Below are 22,345 nucleotides of genomic sequence, written 5' to 3'. Positions count from 1 at the left end.
AATTATCCAGTCCTTATATTTGGATAGTTGGCCGATGCTAGGCTAGCGCGAGTCAATGGGTATATGTTAGCCAGCCATTAAAAACCGTTTTACCCACTCCACAGTGCACCAAACGCAAATCAATTATAACACTAGACTATCGATGCAAATGTCCGTTGAGAGAATAATGTTAGAAATCAAACTTACCTTTCATCTCAATGATCCTAAAGGAACTAGTTTCTCAGCCGCTGCGGAATTTTACTTTGCTCTGCTTATGTGATGTTAGTGATAATCAGTTTGCCAGCGGCAGGTAAATACACTTGCGTCATGTGTGGACCGGCTCACTCGGTTGCCTAGGTAATCAATATCACTCCGCTGCTGCTGTCGACAAGGCTTATGATTACAGGCAACAAATTATAACTAATGCAATGTGATGAAAGGTAAGTTTGATTTCTAACATTATTCTATCAACAGACATTTGCATCGATAGTCTAGTGTTATAATTGATTTGCATTTGGTGCACTGTGGAGAGGGTAAAACGGTTTTTAATGGCTGGCTAACATATACCCATTGACTCGCGCTAGCCTAGCATCGGCTATCTATCCAAATATAAAGACTGGATCATTTTTTTTTAAAAATGTCTCCACTAATGAATAACAACCAGGCTGAACTAAAAATGAGGTCCGATGTCAAAAATCCCGAACCACCCCTTTAACCCATCCAAAGTGCACACACACAGAGCAATGAACACACACACACACACACACACTGTGAACACACACCCGGAGCAGTGGGCAGCCATTTATGCTGCGGCACCCGGGGAGCAGTCGGGGGTTCAGTGCCTTGCTCAATGGCACCTAAGTCGTGGTATTGAAGGTGGAGAGAGAACTGTACATGCACTCCCCCCACCCACAATTCCTGCCGGCCCAAGACTCGAACTCACAAGCCTATGATTGCAAGTCCAACTCTCTAACTATTAGGCCACGACTTCCCATTTGTTAGATTTTAAATAAGTTTGTTGTATAACTTAAATACTGCAATAACTAAAAATAGTTTTATTGAAATAGGCTAAATGTTAAATAATTTGGAGGTGGATAACATTTAAACATTAAAAATATTGTTGAATATTGTGAAATGGACTCAACAGCACATCCATTTAACTAAAATACACTATAACAATCAATACAAAAGTAATATTTAGAATGTTTTTATTTCCCTAATTAAATAAGTTTAAATTATGTTTAAAAAAAAAAAAGAAAAGAAAATGCATGAGGGCTGGTGTCCTCGCGCGCGCGTGCGATTTCAAATACAAAGAAGTAACGGCTGATTTCCTCAAAGAAACAACTGCTGTGCGAGGTGAGTGAAGGCTAAAAATAAATACACAGATTTATTATTTGTATACTAATTACTAGACTGGCACGCTTAATTTTATGTTTTTATTTTAAAAGGATTGTTTTAACCGTTTACTAAATAGACGCGATGAATCTAATGAACTTTGTGGGACGAAATGAAGACTACAATCACAAGGTCACAAACAATCATTTTTAGTTAGCTTTACTCATTTTTTTCATTGTTTTAATCGTTGTAACTCTCTTCTTTTACTTTCCTAATTATTTGTTGTTGTTTGTTAAATAGTTCATGTTACACATGTTACATATAACGTATGTTAGGATGTCTAGCAAGTTAAGCGATTACACATAAATTACATAAAACTGTTTTTTTTTTTATTTTCTCTCATCAGAACATTCAATATACATGAGTTCTCTTAAAATCTCAAATGGTTCACAGAGCAGCACTATATAAGTATTTATTTATTTGCTTATTTGACATGGAAATAGCTGAAATGGTGTTTCAGTTTGGCCTAATCCAAAATTATATAGAATAGTATACACTGTTACACTGAACTGAATGAAACAGTTAAAAAAGTATCCATGCACTCTTTTATATTCAGCAGTCAATAAAGAAGTAGTGGACACCTCAAATGTGAGGCAGTGGACAGCTGCTGATGTCTGTTGCTTGCTGACAAAAAAAAAAAAAAAAAGGCCTCTCTGGACCTACCCCATCTTTTGCAGGTGTGTAAATAAGTGAACAATTGCAGAGGCACGCCAGAAACCCTTCTAAAACAATCAATTATATAGTTTATTAATAAGTATTTTTCTTCTTCTTTTATTATCTTCTGAGAAATCCTAGCATTGCCCTTCCTGTTACATGATGATCCTGCTGTCTGTATATGATAAATGAGGTAAGTCTGACCTTGTGCATGTGTCTATTCATATATAGTGTATACACACACATTACATACACTGTGTGTGTTTTGTAATAGACATTGTGAATTAATTAGTACACAACCATTAATCAATTCGCTAATATGACAAAACATTGTCTTTGGTGTTCCTCATTTTTAAGATACTTTGAAAAAACCCTGTGCTAAATGAATAAATAAATATATATATATATATATATATATATATATATATATATATATATATATATATATATATATATATATATATATATATATATATATATATATATATATATTTAATTTGATGTAAATCCCTATTTTTTCAACATACAGACTACATAATCTCAGAAAAGCTGTGGTAATAACAGGAGACCCATTTGGTGAGAGCAGCACTGCAGGATTTCCCGATGGTGAGGAGCTTCTTGCTGATGAACCTGCCCACATGAGTTCACCTTACTATGAGTGCCTATGTTCTGTTCAACATTATACAGAAAAGAACTTAAAAGTACACTAAAATGCACTATTTTTCTTTCTGCTATATCTTTTGGGCATTCAGGTGGAGATCATGGACCGTTTTCACAAGACTGATGATGCGTTTCAGCGGCCATCAGCATCGTAAATCCTTACAATTTTTGTATATTTAGATTTTTTTTGTTTTGTTTTATTATCATCTACATTTATAACACTATACTTTGTATTATATCACATTTGTATCAAATTACAAAAAAAGGCTATTGTGAGGGTGTTTCTAATGCAGCGTCTTTGGGAGGGATGCTTCTCGTCAGCAGCGGCAATCCACCTGTCACTCAAGTGACCACGTCCTTAATTACATAGAACTTAAAGGCTTAATACAAATGAACATTCATAATATATTACACACCATTTGTGAGCTAAATACCTTTACACAAAATAAATGACTGAAATTCTACCTTTTCTGCGACAGATACATACCGTCTATGACGTTTAATCCCATTTGGACGCATCTGCAAAACCCCGTCGTCTCAGACTTAAGTGATGCTTCATGCAAAAATTTAGTTGATATAAGGTAATGCTTTATCTAATAAAATTAATTTGTTACAATAGTAATGAATCTTTGCAAACATTAGTTAATAAAAAAAAAATGTAAGCTCAGATACGAATATTAATAGATAGATTAACTTTCAATTTTAATAATTAATTTCTGAATGTTGATAATAAATGTAGGATACACCTTGCCCACTCATCCATGTAGGCTCACCAACTTAAACATTTCTCTCCTCGCCCCTGCATTACACCCTTATCTGGTACTAAAGTAAAATACTTGTTTTGACCACCAGATGGCGTACAGGTTGAAAAACCTTGGTCATACCATCAGCGAAAAAGAGACATGATCCCATAATTTATTTTTTTTTCTTTATTTTTATATAACATTGATGCATAATCAGCTGTCAGTATGTGTATTTTAGCAGTTATGCATGAGAAGTAAGTATCCTGTTAGACCTCTGACCTATGAGTACTATTTTTTTTTAATCAGTGTTTCATTTTAAAGCTGTTCTGTGTAGGAAGGAAGTGATACTAGAGGTTCACAACAGCAGGACAGGAAGAAACCCTTAACCCACAGACTAAACACACCTCAAAAAAAAAAAAAAAAAAAAAGGAAAGTAAGAAGAAAAAAGGCTGCTTTCCTGCCAAAGCTGTTTGTCCACCAACAGTTCACACCATGTCTCTGAATATGAAGAATTGACCGCAGTTTCAGTTTGACTCAGATGTTGAACTGCTCAAGTCACACTTCCGTAAGAGATTGTAGGCAGCTTTTAAAATTCACAACAACTTGTAGATTACAAAACCATTTTAAAATCCATAACATGTTTTTTAGCATTAAATCCAATATTACACAATGGTACACCATTTTACTATTTAACACAGTCAGACATAACTTTCAAAAACTATCATTGTTAAATTATAACAGTGTATTCCCTTTGATAAAAAAATTTCTAACAGAAAATTTCAACAGTTAAAGTCTTAATAAGAGCCAGAAAGATATATATATACAATATTCTGATGCATGTGTGTGCGTATATTAAGGCTCAAACTCTGCGGGGGAGGTTCACACTAGCTTGAGTGTTTTTTTTAGCAGATTGTCTTTAAGATCAGACACAAAACCACTGAAGAAAATGCTCCACATGATCTTTTTGTGCTGGTGGATGACTGGTAAGTTATACAAGACTTTATACACCTTTATACTTATGAAGCTCATTTGATGTACGGATCAAAATATATCCCATGCATAAATTAAGAATGAAACTTTACTAAAATAAAATTTGAAGGCGCAATAAAAAGGTTTTGAAACTGCACACATTTATTTTGCTCGACAGCAGGTACATTAAAACACATTGCTTACACATCTGTTGAATCTAGATGTCATTGTGCTGCTGTTCTGGATGCTCTTCAGTTCACATTTTAAATTGATAAACTACCTTTACAAACAAATTACAAACTGACTGCAGGTTTGGAAGCCAATAAAAGCATGAATTGGGACAAAATCTCTTCATGTTCATCAGGTGTGTTTAGTGAGACAGTGTCAGTGTTGGAGGGAGATTCTGTCGTTCTGAACATAGATGTTACTCAAATACGTGAAGATGATGACATACTGTGGAGATTTGGAGCTGAAAACTCCCTGATCGCTGAAAGCAGGAGAACTGTTGGAATCTTCAACACATTTGATCTTCCTGACGGGAGATTCAGAGACAGACTGAAGCTGGACAGACAGACTGGATCTCTGACCATCACAAACATCACAACTCAACACGATGGAGAATATCAACTAGAGATAAAAGGAGCTAAATGGTCATCAAACATATTCAATGTTTATGTCTGTGGTGAGTAGAAAGCTATTTTGTATGTAAATTTATACAGCAAAAATTTGTAATTATTATTATTTTATGTTTGATATGACAGCATTATCCACAGTTGTTTATTTTGTCAAGGAATTATTATTTTTTTTTTAGCTAATCTGCCAGTTCCCGTCATCAGTAGTAACTCTATAACAAACTGTTCATCACCTTCATCATCTTCATCACAGCAGAATTGTTCACTGGTGTGTTCAGTGGTGAATGTGGGTCATGTGACTCTCTCCTGGTACAAAGGAAACAGTTTATTGTCCAGCATCAGTGTGTCTGATCTCAGCATCAGTCTCTCTCTACCTCTGGAGGTGGAATATCAGGAGAAAAACAGCTACAGCTGTGTGATCAACAATCCCATCAGAAACCAGACCACACATCTGGACATCAGCAAACTCTGTCACACATGTTCAGGTATGCTGTTAACATTGATTAACTGAGCTGCTCTATCAAGTTATATAGTGCTGATGTTTCATAGTGTTTGTTGTGGATCAGACAGACTAAATCTTGTCCATTACAGATCAGGGTCGACATATACTGTACATAGTGTTGATTTCTGCTGCTGCTGGATCTCTGTTGATTGTAACTGTAGTCATGACCTTTTGGATCTGCAGGAAATGCACAAAAACTGAGCAAGAAGGCAAGTCTTATCTTATATCAAAAACATAACTTTATTTATTGTTGATTAATGTTAAAATAAAGTGTAGTTTATTTGAGTTAGACAATTTCTGTATTTTAGTCATATCAGAACAAATGCATAATGCATAATTAACTCTCATCTCTATCACACAAAGACAGATTCTGCATTTGTCAAATTGCATCAAAACACATTTGAAAAAACCCAGAAATGCAAATTGGCATTATTCTATAATAAAAAATAAAAAAGATTCTCCACACTTCATGAACATATTCTTGCACTCTTCAGCTGGTGTTCAGATGATTTCTATCAATGGCCCTTTTGGATATGTTTTCCTTTGTTGAGCTTCGAAGAAAATACATTTCACCATAAAAAGAATTTAAACGACTTTTTATTTGTTCGACATCTCACCTGGGTTTCGTTTACAAATGATTTGCATAGAATTCATTTCTTAATGTTTATATGCACATGTGTGTGTGTGAGAGAGAAACAGTTATAAGTGTTACATTAAAAAAAAAAGCTACTTTAAGATTTTGTTATTTTAGTCCATCTGTCATTACTGTTCAAACAGTTGAGACTCGTGAAGAGGAGATCACTTACGCTGAGCCAAAGTTCTACAAAAGAAAAGCACAGAAAGCGGTAAGATCATTTATTCCTATTATTTATTCCTGTCTCTGTATCATTTCATTATTAAACATGCATGTGCTCGTGTTTTTGTCTGTTTAATAATTGATCGCATACATCACACACTGTTACACACACAAACATTTATAAAAGCCATAATACCATCAATCAGAGAGAAAGTGACTCATATTCCATAATACCCATGTCTATTAAAAGGACATTCTGCATTATCTCCCATAGTGCTCAACACGATGCATCTTGGCATAGATTTGCTGTGTCAGCTGATGACATCACTTTTCAAATGCTTTAGATGAGTAGCAATTATTATTAGTGTAACAATATAACAACCTTCATAATCACGGGAAGAAGGAGGCGGGAACCGGCGGACATTTAAATAAAACTTTAATAACCAAATAAACACAAAACACCGCAACAGCCCCTCATGGATGAATGCGGTGCACAAACAAAAACCAAACACAAAATAAACCCAGACCTGGTCCTCTCTCGTTCTTCACCGTCGTAGCTCCTCCTTTATCCTTCTGAATCTCCTCCGTGGGACTCGAGACCGGTGAGTGGAGCAGATGTCACTCATTTCCAATTACTCCTCCCGTCCCACTCGTCACAATTAGAACCCCCAATTTCCACCAGATGCGGAACGGCTCCGCTGCGTGACAGCTCCGTGCTCCGTCGTCCGTCAATACCCACCAGGTCCGTATTTGTTGCGGAACGGCTGCGGTCATGACTGACAGCTGACGTCACGATGCCCCATGTAATCTCGCGAATTCTGGTGTGATCGCGCGATATGTAGTTTCTATACAGAACTACCAAACCAGGAACAGTTTTCCATCCGAAGGAGTATAGGATAGAACTCTTTTCTTTTCTCTTTTCATTTCTTCATCCATCATGTCAACAGGGTTAAAACTTCAACAAGCCTGTCTCCGCCCATTATGACGTTTTCAATGTGTAGTGTAGGGAAATATGAGCGCGGTGTATTTTATTTTGAAAATTAAACGGATCTTTTATTTTGTTTCTGGCTGTTCTGTTTTGTCACTCGACTTCCTGTCCTGCGTACTCTGCCCTGTAGTGCTTTGGAGCGCTCCGCAGCCGTTACGTATCTGGTGGAAATTGGGGGTGACAGTCTTGAACTCACTGACTTACGGATCGTATTATACTCTACATTCCAGGCCAGTTTTGTGTCACACGATACATAAATAATGCAATAAAATGCAATAAAACAACAGAAGCTGTAACATAAAGCCCAAATGTGCATAACGTATAACAAAAACCATAAAATAAAAAAAAACATGATTATTTAAACAAAAAACTTTCAAAAGTGGAGTGTCACGCAGGGAATTCTGGGAATATCAGTTCACAGTTTTTGACTGTAAATTATACATTGCTTTGTTCTTTTGTTCTAAAATCTGTAAAATCAACAGCATTTTACTGTAAAATTACATGAAATGTCTGGTTAGGTCTTTTCCAGTTTTTCCCTGTATATAGTACGGGAACTTTTCTTAGCATTTGTAGTCAAAGTCAAAGTCACCTTTATTTATATAGCGCTTTAAACAAAATACATTGCGTCAACTGAACTGTTCAACTGAACAACATTCATAAGGAAAACAGTGTCAATAATGCAAAAATGACAGTTAAAGGCAGTTCATCATTGGATTCAGTTATGTCATCTCTGTTCAGTTAAATAGTGTCTGTGCATTTATTTGCAATCAAGTCAACGATATCGCTGTAGATGAAGTGTCCCCAACTAAGCAAGCCAGAGGCGACAGCAGCAAGGAACCGAAATTCCATCGGTGACAGAATGGAGAAAAAAACCTTGGGAGAAACCAGGCTCAGTTGGGGGGCCAGTTCTCCTCTGACCAGACGAAACCAGTAGTTCAATTCCAGGCTGCAGCAAAGTCAGATTGTGCAGAAGAATCATCTGTTTCCTGTGGTCTTGTCCTGGTGCTCCTCTGAGACAAGGTCTTTACAGGGGATCTGTATCTGGGGCTCTAGTTGTCCTGGTCTCCGCTGTCTTTCAGGGATGTAGAGGTCCTTTCTAGGTGCTGATCCAGCATCTGGTCTGGATACGTACTGGATCCGGGTGACTGCAGTGACCCTCTGATCTGGACACAGACTGGATCTGGTGGCCACGGTGACCTCGGAACAAGCGTAGATGCCATTGTTCTAATGATGTAGCAAGTACATAGGGTGTTATGGGAAGTGTTTCCGGTTCCAGTTTACCTAATTAATGCAGCCTAAAAATCCTTAAACGGATTTGGATAATAAAAGCATATTAGTATGTTATGTGTATGCCAGGTTAAAGAGATGGGTCTTTAATCTAGATTTAAACTGCAAGAGTGTGTCTGCCTCCCGAACAATGTTAGGTAGGTTATTCCAGAGTTTAGGCGCCAAATAGGAAAAGGATCTGCCGCCTGCAGTTGATTTTGATATTCTAGGTATTATCAAATTGCCTGAGTTTTGAGAACGTAGCGGACGTAGAGGATTATAATGTAAAAGGAGCTCATTCAAATACTGTGGTGCTAAACCATTCAGGGCTTTATAAGTAATAAGCAATATTTTAAAATCTATACGATGCTTGATAGGGAGCCAGTGCAGTGTTGACAGGACCGGGCTAATATGGTCATACTTCCTGGTTCTAGTAAGAACTCTTGCTGCTGCATTTTGGACTAGCTGTAGTTTGTTTACTAAGCGTGCTGAACAACCACCCAATAAAGCATTACAATAATCTAACCCTTGAGGTCATAAATGCATGGATTAACATTTCTGCATTTGACATTGAGAGAATAGGCCGTAATTTAGATATATTTTTTAGATGGAAAAATGCAGTTTTACAAATGCAAATTTGTACAACATTTTACAGTAAAAATTACACTTATTTTTTTACAGTGTACTGTACAAAATTATCAAATTTCAGTGTAATAAAAGAGCATAAAGGACCATCAGCACTGTTACACGTATGGTGAATAAACAAACATGAAGGAGAAGAAAAATCAAGCTAATAGGCAGTCTTTAATTACCCAAACAAGGAAAATCCAAGAGAGAAGTAAACACTGCAATATGCTGTATGAGAGCCAACAAACAAGAACTGAAACAGTGGTACTTAAATACATGATCGAATGCGGTGATAACCAGATGATTGATACTGCACTGAATTAGTTCACTTTGTGTTATGAAATAATTTAATGTACAGTAAAGCCTATGTTCAGTGTGATATAACAAAATTTCAATATGTAAAACAATACCATTGCTATAGACATATAGGTACGTTTAGAATGAATGCTGCTTCTCTTATTTAAATAATGTTTGTTTTTTATTTTTTTATTTTTTTTAATGTATCATGTTATGTGATTTTTTTTTTCAGAAAGTTAAAGAGGAAGATAATGAAGTGTATTCGCTTGTCGTCATTTGAAGATGATCTTCAATCTGTGTACAAGATCCAGCTGTGTGATCTTACATCAGGACCTGAATTTTGGTGCACTGAAATGTATTTATTCTTATGAGTTCCAAGAGCATTGACAACAAGTAAAAATGTGTCTAATGTCATGAGATGGTGAAGATGAATACTCGGTCAAATGGACAGAGGGGAACATCCCAACCCTATCCTCACCCACCCCGCATGTGAAAGCGAACAGACAAAGTGAGACCACCACACCAAACTTAGTGACATAGAACTCTTGTATTTAAAATACAAAATATGAGTAGGCTAACTATATTTCGTTATAATTTCATTTTAAACAAGGTGTAATCGGATTACAGTTACATCCGAAAAGTATTTTAGATTACCAAAGTAATTACCTTTAATTTTAATGTAATTTCTTAATTTAATATTTAAGTAAACAGTATGGGGATTTTAACCAATAAGGCAACTTCTCCATTGAAAAATAAAAAAATATAAAACTATAGCTTCATGTGCTTTACAGACGAACTTGAAGTCTTAATTCATTCGAAATGTTCAAGAAAAAAATAATCTTTGGCACGGTAACGCGAGTTCATGATCCGATTCGTGAACAGATGATTCTTTTAAGTCAGTCTTCTAAAATTTAATTTAAATTAATGCATTTAGCGGACACTTTTATCCAAAGCGACTTACATTGCATTCAGGCTAACAATTCTTCCTAACATGTGTTCCCTGGGATTCAAACCCCCAACCTTGCACTTGCTAACGTAATGCTACAGGTACACTAATAATATGAATATAATTTTAAAAGAATAATTTAGCATCGTTAGCGAACTGTGGTTGTTAAATAGGCTATACTATAACTACATTGCAACCGTGGGAAATGAGCCTTGTCAATTTTGACAATTTTTACTCAGCGATTCTTTTGCTCCGATTGCTTCTCCATAGAGAGGATTATCATCACTTAAAGTTTGGTCCATTCATTAAACAAATCTATTGTATATATTGGACAACTGTGCCACTTGTTTTGGTTACTTTTATTATAGGTTTGGTGTGTCTGGATTCGTTTTGAAGAATCCGGCATGAAACAGCACAGAATCTCATTTATTGTATTCAAATTGAATTTGATTGGAAGATTATGACATAACATTTTTTGTTGTTGTTAGTGTTGTCTGTGGAAAACTGATGTTGTTGAAAATAAAATGCAAAGAAAACACAAATCTTATGACTGGTAGATGTCACTTCTATTTAGAGTTGGAAATCATAAAAATTAGACATCAACTTAATATGTTCCTTTGTGTGTTTCATACCCCTTAAAGGGGTCATATGATGTTGCTAAAAAAAAACATTATTTTGTGTATTTTGTGTAATGAAATGTGCTTATGCGGTTTAAGGTTAAAAATACATATATACATTTTCCACATAATGTAAATTATTGTTACTCCTCTATGCCCCGCTTTCTGAAATGCATGTTTTTTTGCAAAGCTCATCGCTCTGAAAAGCAAGGTGTGCTCTGATTGGCCAGCTATCCAGAGTGTTGTGATTGGCCAAATTTTTCAAGCGTCTGACGGAAATGTTACGTCCCTGAACATATACTGTTACGGTGTTTCCCGATCAGAACACCATTATGGCAGGACAAAACAAAACCCATTACAAACGAGGCATTTGTAGCATCCAGTGGGGACATAATTACTGATTATAATGACTTAAACTGTCTTTTTATGCGTTGCGCTGTGTATCTTGCTGCGTAAACATAAAACCATGTCTGCATTTGTGAACGGAGAAACGACAAACAACAAGCACTACTCTACACTTTTCAAAACTCGCATTTGAATCATCAGTGACGGATCCTTTACGTATGTAAACCTACCTACATTCTGTGAGTCAGAAGCACCAGACTCTCCTTGCAAAGAGTGAGGAATGGCAAGCAATTTGAGTGAGGAACCCCCGGGAGCTATAACGAGGAACAGCCAGCGTATTAGACAAAAGAGCAGCCGGGGGATGAGGCAACTACATGTTTTGACCCCAGGCCGGACTCCACTTCATCCGCGGTGAGCACAAATGTTGATGTATTTCCTCAGCAACCAGCACAGGTCAGCTCTAGGCATGATGAAGTGGATATTATGCTCTTTTGGAAGGCCAAACATAGTAGTTTCACTTTCACAATGAAACACACAACTTCTCCATTAAATGGCGGTGGCAGAAACAGCAAGAATCAAAGTTGTGCCTTCTTTCTTTGCGTGAACATTTGGGAGGTGTTATGCAAATATTCCCACACAGTGACGTAGATATATGGGAATGAGTCTTGGAGAAGTCTTAATGTTTATAAAGAATATCTCTTTGGATTTGAGACTTTAGTCTTTGCACCTTTACAGATCTTCTTTATGCACCAAGAGCTTGTAACACTCCAAAGAGAAAGGGAACATTTTAATTGCACCATATGACCCATTTAAGTATTTCAAAGTATTCTTATGTATTTCGATTAAGTTACTCAACCTGAGTAATGTAACGAAATACATTACTGATTACTTTTTTAAGGTTGTATTTTCTAATCTGTAGTACAATAATGCATCATCATTGCAGCACTCTATAGCAAACTTCTGTAAGTATCTTTATAAAACCTTGTGAACAATTTATAAAAATGTTATAACTTAAAGGGAGAATAATGCACAGTGTCACCATGTTTGTACAGAATTATTGGATGTACTGTAGTACTGCTTTAAATAACATAGATTGTAAATATTTGACATACCTGTATTTTTTTATTAATAAAATGTATATATCTTAAAAATGAAAAATAGATAAAAACATAACTCTTTCCTCATTGGGACTGATGTGAGAGCACAGACATTTATCTACATAAATGTATATATATATATATATATATATATATATATATAGTTAAGAACAAACTCTCTATAGTGTATAAACAAAGCCTGAGCATTTGAATGCTTTGAAGGCCCCTGGCATAAGTGCAGATAAAACACAAATATTGTCTTGTAAGTCAAAATAAAATGTGTCATTTATTTACACATGTGCAAAGATGTGGTTTGATCTGCTGGGTAGAAAATCAGCTTGAGCAGGATGTTTGTGGTTGATGTCAGTTTGCGAAAATGTGTCACACACACACATACACACACACAAAAAAGTTCAAAAGTTAGTTTTTTATTGTTATTATTATTCGAGCTTAAATCCATGAATCTCAAAATATTAGATTTACATTTGAGTTTCATTAAATGACCAGCCCTACAGTATAAATTCAGGGTATCTCTTGTTCTTTGAAATGACAATAATGGGGAAGACTACTGACTTGGCAATGGTCCAGAAGAGAATTATTGACACCCTCCACGAAGAAGTCTGAAAGATCTGTTCACAGAGTGCTGTATCAAAGCAATATTCAATGCAAAGTTGACGGAAGGAAAAAAATAGGCAGGAAAAGGTGCTCAAGCAATTCTCAAGCAAGCAAGCTTGAGAATACAGTCAAGCAAAGCCAATTCAAACACTTGGGAGCGGTTCACAATGAGTAGACTGAAGGTGGAGTCAGTGCGTCAAGAGTCACCATGCTCAGACTTCTTCAGGAAAAGAGCTAACAAGCCACTTCCGAAACAGAAACAACATCAGAAACATCTTACCTGTGCTAAGGAGAAAAAAAAAACCTGGACGGTTACTCAGTGGTCCAAAGTCCTCTTTTCAGATAAAAGAAAATTTTGCATTTCATTTGGAAATCAAGGTCTCGAGGAAGACTGGATAGTTTGGGGTGACGTGAGTTGCTCCAGTGTGTTTTATCAAGTCCTAAGTGAATGCAGCCATCTACCTAGAGATTTTGGAGCACTTTATGCTTCCATTTGCTGACAAGCTTTATGGAGATGCTGATTTCCTTTTCCAGCAGGACTTTAGCACCTGCCCACAGTGCCAAAACTACTTCCAAGTGTTTTGCTCATCATGATATTACTGTGCTTGATTAGCCAGAATAACATTCCTGACCTGAAGCCCCTATGGAATCTATGGGATATTTTCAAGAGAAAGATGAGAAACATTCGATCCAAGAATACAGATGAGTTGAAGTCTCAATAGTGCCCCAGCAGTGCCACAGGCTGATCGCTTCCACGCCACACTTCACTGATGCTGGAATTTGTGCTAAATTGAGTGCAGAAATAAACACACTTTATAGAACTTTAACCTTTCTGTTTTGCATATCCTATTTTTTGAATAATTTTAGGAAATATTCTGATATTTTGAGATACTGGATTTTCATGAGCTGTGAGCTTTAATCATCCAAACAACAACAACAAAAAATTTAAACGCTTTACTTTACATGTAATTAATCTAAAATATTTTAAAGTTTTACTTTTTGAAATAAGCTACCTAAAAAATGTATTCTTATTTTTGGATATGCACACACACATCCGCACACACACACACACACACACACACACACACACACACACACACACACACACACATTAAATGCATGCATCTATATAATTGTGAAAACTCAAATAAATTTAAAAAATGACATTATAATAAATAGCAAAATTACTAATACTTCAAAAGAAAAAAAAATACCTAGAAATAAAAAAACTGGTTCAAATTATTCATATCTCTGTTATCCTAAAAGAACATTGGTGTAGATGAATTTGAGTTACAGTAGTTCTTTTTTTATCTCAAGGAAGCACTGACATAAGTTATTTATAACAAGCTTCAGCAATACTTCATTTCACACTTATAACTTCCTGTAACTTTTTTCATATACAGTACTGTTTCTGTCCTTCAATGAATGTAAGCCATTGTTAGATAAGTAGTTTCTTCCTTTACTTTTGTGCTAGTTCACAAGCTCTTGACCATTAGGGGTCCTTAGCAAACTTCCAAGAACAACCTCATATGTCTTTATTTGTGGTTAGTTTACAATTATAATGAATTAACATTCTAGCAGAAAACTCTAAAAATAAAGATTTACAGCATTTTTCTAACATTTGATGTTTTATTTTATTTTATGTATTTGTATTTCAACAGAAGTCCAGAGGTACGTATCTGTAGATATAAGTGCCTTTTGAATACAGCCTTGGACAAAGGGGAGCCTTGGAGTCATTTCTAACCATTTGAACTTCTAACTTCAGAAATTTCTCTCTTAGAAGTTCAATAAGGCCCCCTAGTGGTCAATAACTATATTTACTGGCAACATAATATGATTTGCAGTCATTGCTGCTGTCCAGTTTACTTACAGACAGATAGGGCCTGCTTCTCGAAACACTAGCAAAATTGATTTCTTTGTGATATATGTCACTGTCCAGAAAGTCTTATCTATGGAAATTCTTATCATGTAGCCCATTTAAGTAAATTCTTTCTTCTCTGTCTAACACCAAACAAGAAAACAGACACAAGAAAGTGCACAAACACTTCATAAATTATTTTTAGTATGACTAACTTTGTATTAAATTGAATTTAATAAAAACTCTAAGTTTCTAATTATATCACTATTGCATCATTGTACAGAAAGAGAGAGAACCTTTTCATTATCAAAGAACATTTTCACTAACTTCAGTTTAGCCAGAGATCAAGGTCTCTCAAAAACTCCCATTTTAATCATTGAAGCTGTTTACACTGTTGGACATTGGACATTACACATGTATTTCTTACTTGCACTGTACACACATCTGCATGTTGTTGTTTCTGATAAGAGAATTCACCAGAGCAGACAGGTGCACACTGCACACATAAACATCAAAGGGGGCACACATAAAATACCACATTGTGTCGGGAAATGTTGATAGTTCAGATGCCTTTCTCCACGTCTCCGCAGCACAACAGTGTAGCACACATTGACCGGCATGCACATCACAGACAGGTAGAGTCCAGCTGACGTGAGTGGTGATGAAAAGTGACAAAAGTGCAAGTGAAATGACATACAGCCAAGTGTGGTGACCCATACTCATTTGTGGTCTGCATTTAACCCATCCAAAGTGAACACACAAACACACACACACACACACACACACACAAACACACAAACACACACACACACACACACATACACATACACATATACACACACACACACACACACACACAGCAGTGGGCAGTCATTTATGCTGTGGCGCCCAGGGAGCAGTTGGGGGTTCAGTGCCTTGCTCAAGGCCACCTCAGTCACGGTTTTACTGGCCCAAGACTCGAACCCACAACCTTAGGGTTAGGAGTCAAACTCTCTTACCATAGGCCACAACTAAGCTGTACTTCACATTTACAGCTAATTATCCAGAAGACAAAAGGCAAATATAGTTAATTTGACTTGCTAACTTCCATGGATTGTGAGCTACCATGTAATAAGTTAGCTAAAGTTTAGCTAAGCCAATATATCATGGGCATAGGCTAATTTAATGGAGAAACTGCAGCTGAATACAGGAAAATGTAATTAAAATAACTACACTGATATGGTAATCAGGCAATAAAAAACCCTGTAAAAATGTTTAACATTTGTCATTAAAAAGTGCTAATTTGCATACATTTGACATTAGCACCAACTGCCTTTTTCATTTTAGTGTGAAGGTCTTCATTAATTTTAAAGTGTTATACAGTATATTACAATAACACCAAATGAATGTCTGTGCATGTCCCTCACCAGAAAGCAGCAAGGACCAAAACCCTGCATAAGTAGTAGACATAAAATAGTATGTCGATATTTTAATTATTAAAAAACTGGTGTTTTCTGATTCAGTGTCACAAGGATGAATTTTGCAATCCTGACTCGCCATTTCCTCATTGGGTGCGCCTTTAGAAAGAAACGCATCCTTACAGATTACATAACAAGTGTTTTTTTTTTTACCAGTAATTTAAAGCTTTCTATAGATATATTTACTGTCTGTGGGGCATGTATTTACTGAGTTTTAGTTAATTCTTGTGAAGCACTCCTTTTCAAGACTGAGACGGCAGAAAGCACATCCTGGTGGTTTTCTTAGTTTTACAAAAGCACAATGCTGTGTTGATATTGTGAGTGTACACAAATAAAATCCTCCATGTCAAAATGTGCTTAAGTTTCCACTCTCCGCACAAACAATTGGATATTAGCCTAATAGCGCAATTTATCTAGGTTTAAAGTTTAACCCTTTGATGCTTATGATCACCCCTGTGTGATTAGAATGTTCAGTGCAGCATGTGATCAACTGCTGAATTCAAGCACTGAGGGCTTGTCATATTATCACAACTATTCAGTGTTTTCAACCATATAAAGCTTATTTTAGGTTTAAATACATAAAAGTACTAACAACGCCAAAGATTTATAGTTTTTAATATCTATGTGTAGTAAATCACACAGGTCAGATAAGGTGCAAACTAACATGGCGGCGCCCATCACCCGGAGATCAACTAACATAATTATTACAAAAGTGTTTAACTACCAAATTAATTTACTTGCACATATTTCAGAATAGGAATATCAGTAAAAAAAAGTAAAAACTAAATAAAAGTGGTCCATGTCACATGGCATTCAGTGCTATTGTGGCTGCGGTGTGTCACATGACAAGCACGGCGCATCACCATGTAAAGAGTAAGGCTAAAAATTCTATAATAATGGTTGCCTAAAAAACTCTCCCTGGGGGCTCAGCTAGAATATTTTAAACTCACATGTGAAAGGGTTAAACTAACATTGTTATATGCTTTAACTGTTTTACATCTATAGATTTCATTTGAGGTAAGTCGTGATGATTTAAGAAGGATAAATTGATGGCTATGATCAACTCTCACCCTCTGCTGCTGGCCGCTTGGTCGTTACTTAAAAAAAAAAAAAATAAATAATAAAAATAATATATATATATATATATATATAAATATACACTGTATATATATATATATATATATATATATATATATATATATATATATATATATATATATATATATATATATATATATATATATATATATATTTAACAAACAAAAAATGCTCCAAATGTTTTGAATAGATAAACTAAATATAATCACTTTGCCATTACATACAAAACTGAACTATTTAATAGCTTGAAAGAATAGTATAAGCGTTTTGATAGAAGGTTGAAAAAAAGATGGGCTCGGGTCAGACTCACGCCAAGAATTCTGATAAGTTGTTGGACAAGGTCCGGGCCAGGGCCTGCAGCGTCCTGAGTCAGGGCTGGGCTAGGGCCTATATTTGAGGCTCGTGCAGGTCTCTAGCGAGCACATGCACTGAACAAAACACTGGCATTTCAGAGATGACTCATCTGAATGCCTCTGATTGGCCATTGCATTCTTAAGATCAACAAGGTTGTATGTGGTAATATGCAGTGCTGTAAAAACATTTTTGACTCAGCGCCTATGGGGTTATTTCTCTGCCACAATTATGAGCATGAAAGATTATATTTTGAGCATGCAAACGCATTCAAAAAGCTAGTGAAATGTTGCATGCACAATGCTAAAAATGCACTTTTGAGCTCTCTAAAAAATGCACTTTTGTGGCAGAGAAATAGCACTGAGCCAAAGTGTGAATGCAGAAGGTGGTGATGTGCCACACTTATTTGCCTATTTTTGTCTTTTGGTAGCCGCATTTAAAATCCACTTAGTTGAAAAATCTGAGGGAGCATGTTCTGCCTATACGTTTGATTTAGTGTGACACCTATGAGGGTTCAAGTGGGCGGGATGTATGATTGTATTATCAGAGCAAAGAAAAAAATGCTGGGGCTTGTTTATTTTGTTACAGATACTGAAGCAGTCACATGTTTTTCATAGGAAAACATAGCCTACAAAGAGCTTATTAAGGATGTTGTGTTATGTCATTGAGATTACAATCATGAAATAACAATCGCATGAGGGGAACAAAAGTATTTCCAAAAACATTGGCTGTGCTGTGAGACTATAAGGCACCAGAAAATATTTCAAAGAGCAGGTCACCTATCAAAACTGAATGTATAAAACAAGATAAAAATCTATCAAGTTTGGTTTTAATATTGCTTTAAATGGTGAAAAACATGATTTATCATGATTTATCTCAGTTAACTTTTTGATATCTCAAAATGTTGCAGTTTTAACAATGTAGTGTTTATATATGACTAGGCAAAAGAGCATTGCAGATATTATTAGTGTATTTTATCAATTGTTTAGTCAAAAATTGCAAAACCGATTTCTGCAATTGAAATGATTAACTAGTCAAAACTAAATGACTAGTAGAAAGAAAGAGATGTATTAAATGCTGAAACGGCTTGCCATAATGGTACATTTTCTAAATCACTTGAGGGAAAGATGGATGAAAGTGGATGCTTCTCAAATGGAAAGATGCATATTATAAATGCAGTACAGGTAATTAATGAGCAATTAAACTAAATTAAAGAAAACGGAAAATATTTTTTTGTGTGTATTTGTTTTAACAGGTGGGTGTAGACTTTATATATCACTAGGCCAAAGAGCATTGCAGATATATAATGACTATACATATATTACGACCACTCATAATTATTAGAATAAACTGAAAATTGCAGAATAAATATATGTAATTGAAATTGTAACTTCTTAAAACTAAATGTATAGTAGAGAGAGACAGAGATGACAAAAAGGCTTGCCACACTAAAATGAGCAAGTCTCATAAATCACGTGATTGTAAGTAAAGATTGTAAGTTTTGGGTTGCCAAGTCCTCTGAAACTGGACTCCTTTTTAAACCGTTTGTCTAATGTTCTTCCCTTTTTTTTTTTTTTTTTTTTTGAAAAGATGTGGCAACCCTTGAGCAGTGGCGAAGCCAGAATGTTTTTATAGGGGTGGCCAGAATCTTCATCATTTCAATATAAAAATGTGTTTGAATACAATGTATTGGACTGTTTTAGTGTCTAAAATGTGAGTACAATTAATTTCTACTTAAATGTAATTTAGATATGTGAATTATTATATCAAGTAATACTGAGTGAATATGTCAATTTTTTTATTATTCCTCACCTCCAGGAATTTCAATGAAGGGGCTCACTATGGCTTTAATGCTCAGTCAGCTTCTCAAAACTCCCAAATGCTTCCTCTCTAACATTGTATACTCATGAATGAGACATGCAGATAGTGGTAAAAATAGGCAATATACTGTAGAAATCCTGGCCAGGACATGTCCTAAGAAAATGGCATATTAGGTCACCCTAAAAGTATTATTTTTTATATATAAATAAATAGGCTACAAATTATTTAATGTAACAGCTGTACTGTTAGACCAAAACTATTTCCTGAATAGACTATAACTCCTGAGACCCAGCCCATTGACTTATGTCCACTGTAGTGGTCTGTGGCAGGGGGGGCGTGGTTTAGCGAAGTCTGAAGCGGGAAAGAGAATCAGGAGACGAGCGGTAAGTGAGTGGTTTGGGCGAAAATTATCATCACCTGTTTCTTGTTCTAGTAATTGGTGTGGAGAGAGTATAAAACGCCAGGAGAGTCGGAAGCAAGGGAGAGAGAGACGGACTGCTGACGCAAACCGGAAACCGGAAAAAGTAAACCGAAAGTGTTGTGCCAACGTGTCAAAATAGAAGTCACCATTTGGTGTTTGTGAACTTTAATTTTATATTTGATAATAAATACGTCAGCAGTCCAGCCGACCCCGTTGTCCTCTTCCTTTCCTCCAAACGAACTTGCTACATGGACATTTGAGTTTCATCCCTCTCCTTGGAATCTTTTGTGCAAGTCTCCTAATTCCTGCTGTACTGTACAGAGGACATCCTGGGCTTTTCAGTGATATGTTATTTGATTGGCTGGGAGGCTGGGAACCCCCCCAATCTTTCAATCCAAAATGGACGGCATAGGAACAAGTACATTTTATGGAAAGATACATTATGTATCTTTTGAAAAATTTGCCATTTTATGAATGTCAATTACAGTGGACATCAGGACTATCTTCATGTAAATAATGACTCCACATTGTTATAGGAAACAGAACTGAAGCAGAAATAATTCTTTACAAAATAGTCGGGGGAGATTCAGATTTAGAGTTGTCAGATGACGAGAGAGATGAGGATGAGTTTCAACCAGTGAGAGAAGACAGTGAAGAAGAGGAAGATGATGCAGAAGGCTCAGTTGAAGGGACCTATACAGACACCGATACAGACAGGGATGAGCAGGAAACTCAATGCCCTCTGTGGGCTAGGAGTAATATGTATGTTTTTTGCAGTTCCACAATTTTAAATTCCGCTGCATTGAGTATTTAAACATTTATTTATTATTCTTTTTCCTTCATATCAGATTTGCACCTGTGTTACCTGTGCTTCCTGTGTGTCAAGATGACCCTACAACACGTGCAGACTGGAGTCCAGTTGAATATTTTTCACAGTACATTGACAAGGTCTTTGAAGATTTGGCAACATACACCAAATGCAAGATGTTCCTCTGCATTACCAAAAAGAGAAATTGCTTCCAGGACTATCACCACTAACTAAGAACAAAATGAAAAGTGAAGGAAAAACTAGATTGGATTCAGTTTGACAGAAGGAAAAAAATCCCCAAAAAAATCAGTTTCACATTAGTTCTATGTTCATTGTTCAAATAACACTAAAAGGATTCAAGGGGACCAATAAAAGGATACGGACATAACAAAGTGTTAAGCTTTAATAGTAAAGATATACTTGCAAAATGTAAGGAAAAGGATTCAAGAATGATAAATGTGTCTATTGTATAATCAAAATGTCTTTATTCTTGGATAATAGCCAATTTACAGCCCAAAATGTATGTATTCTTAGTAAAAAAAAAAACTTTCTACCAAATGTGTTTGTTTTCGTACTCAAATGATCCTGTTGTCCACTACAGTGGACATGCTGTAAAATAAAAATAAAAAATGCAAATAAAAACGTCTAAATTGTAGGATTTTTTTTTTTTAACCCTAAACGGGTATGGAATCACAAAAAAATATGATTAGGAAAAAAATATTTTCCTTGGTTCTCAGGAGGATAAAAAAAGAAGAGGTTACATTTTAATGAACCCAATCAGCCTGTGTGATCGAGTTCAAGCCAGACAATGACAACAGCACCTCCTAGGGTCACAGAATACGATGGTCACAGAATTTGGTGTAACACCGGAACAGCAGACATAAATTAATTTTATGCATTCAGACTGTTTAACTTTTGCATATTTTCTAGTATAACTGCACTGTGCTGTCATATATTTATATGCATTAAGTTGAAAATAAACAATACATATCAGCTTGTGCCTTATATTGTTATCTCGAATTGCAGAATATATTTTAGTATACATTTAAGAAACGTTCTTGTGTGACCTTTGGCTAATCTTTGGCTTAAAATGGGGCCCGCTTTGACCCATTCTTTAACAGCACTCACACACACTCAGATTGTGGATGATATTATAATTTATTTTCCTGCACACAGAGCAGTGGAAAGGAGCTCTGCTGCTCCAATTATAACAAACAGTTTACTCACATTGTTGTATTTAACAAAAAAAAAAAAAAAATTCTGAAATTTAATTTCTCCAGGAAATTATACAAACTTTTCCGATACATGGCTTTACTTTCTTTTCTTTTTTTTCTCTTCTTAAATGTAATGTTCTGTGATTGTATAATGCATTTTCAACATCAATTAAGAATATAAATAGACAG

The 22,345-nt window shown here is 35.7% G+C and overlaps 1 protein-coding gene across 1 annotated transcript in view; it reads left to right on the top strand.

Annotated features, from left to right (window-relative positions):
* The window catches only part of LOC132159328 (carcinoembryonic antigen-related cell adhesion molecule 1-like), a 449,528-nt gene that overhangs the window by 123,355 nt on the left and 303,828 nt on the right, over positions 1 to 22,345 (top strand). The window lies entirely within an intron of this gene.

This window comes from Carassius carassius, chromosome 16 (genome assembly GCF_963082965.1).
Source record: "Carassius carassius chromosome 16, fCarCar2.1, whole genome shotgun sequence".
Taxonomy (NCBI): domain Eukaryota; kingdom Metazoa; phylum Chordata; class Actinopteri; order Cypriniformes; family Cyprinidae; genus Carassius; species Carassius carassius.
This window is presented reverse-complemented; position numbering and strand designations above follow the sequence as displayed.